Source organism: Lucilia cuprina, chromosome 2, assembly GCF_022045245.1.
Source record: "Lucilia cuprina isolate Lc7/37 chromosome 2, ASM2204524v1, whole genome shotgun sequence".
Taxonomy (NCBI): domain Eukaryota; kingdom Metazoa; phylum Arthropoda; class Insecta; order Diptera; family Calliphoridae; genus Lucilia; species Lucilia cuprina.
The window spans coordinates 69,968,875-69,970,046 of record NC_060950.1 but is presented as its reverse complement, the minus strand read 5'-3'; positions in this window follow the sequence as shown (position 1 = coordinate 69,970,046).

Genomic DNA, 1,172 nt, shown 5'->3' with positions numbered 1-1,172 from the left:
CTTCCTGAAGGGGACCGTTGAAAAGATCAATTAGACTCCAAAGAAATAACCTAAATTTTTAATGTTATTTTTTACTTTCAATTAATTTTTCATTTGCACAAGAAATTGTGAGTCAAATTTTAACTTTTTTAACAAAATTTCAAATAGTTGATAAATTTTACTTTTTTAAAATTTAATTATATTGAAAGACTAAAATAACAATTTTATATATTTTTTCTCTTTTACTAAAAGCAATTTAATTTTACAGTGATAATATTGACATAACTTTTAGTTCTTTTAGATATTTTTTCTATTTTTGTGTGAAACTAAACGTCATCACATGATGTTTTTAAGGCATAAAATTTCGAAAAAAATAAAGTGTAAACAATTTTTAAGAGCAAAGTATCTTTATGGTCCACTTAATACGTATATAGTTTGTTTTCTTTTTTGAGTGAAACTTTTACTTTAGTTTGGGTAAAAATGTTTGTATTTTGGTGGACAACAAATAAATTTTATTTTTTCTTATTTTTTTTCAATATATAGAAGTATAGCAATGTTACACATTCAGTCAAATATTGACTAAGAGAAAAATATCAATTTAAGTTAAAGCGACATTTAATTTATTTTGCTATAAATTAAGCTAAAAAACTTGTGCACATTTACAAGCTCCCGAAATTGTTGTTAATTTTAAGTTATAAAATATTTATCACTTAAGGTAACTATTGAATTTATAGTAAACTCTTTTTAAAATATTTCCCACATATATATATACATATATCTCTCATAGATTTTTGATAAAAAGTAAACTTATTTTTACCAACCTATAATCGCAAGAAAAATGTGGCCCAGTTATTTTGATTACAATATGCAATTGTGTAGCAAAAATCTAGCAATGACTTGTACTTGCGCAACAACTTATTTTAAATAATTACTACATACCATACACATTACATTTAAGTACTGAAATAATGTCTTATATATATTTGCATTCGTAAGTACTTGTTTTTATGCATTAACCATAGTCTAGTCTATAGTCTAGTCTATAGCCTAGTCTATAGTCAAGTCTATTGTCCAGTCTATAATCCAGTCTATAGTCTAGTCTATAGTCTAGTCTACAGTCTAGTCTATAGTCTAGTCTATAGTCTAGTCTATAGTCTAGTCTATAGTCTAGTCTATAGTCTAGACTATAGTCT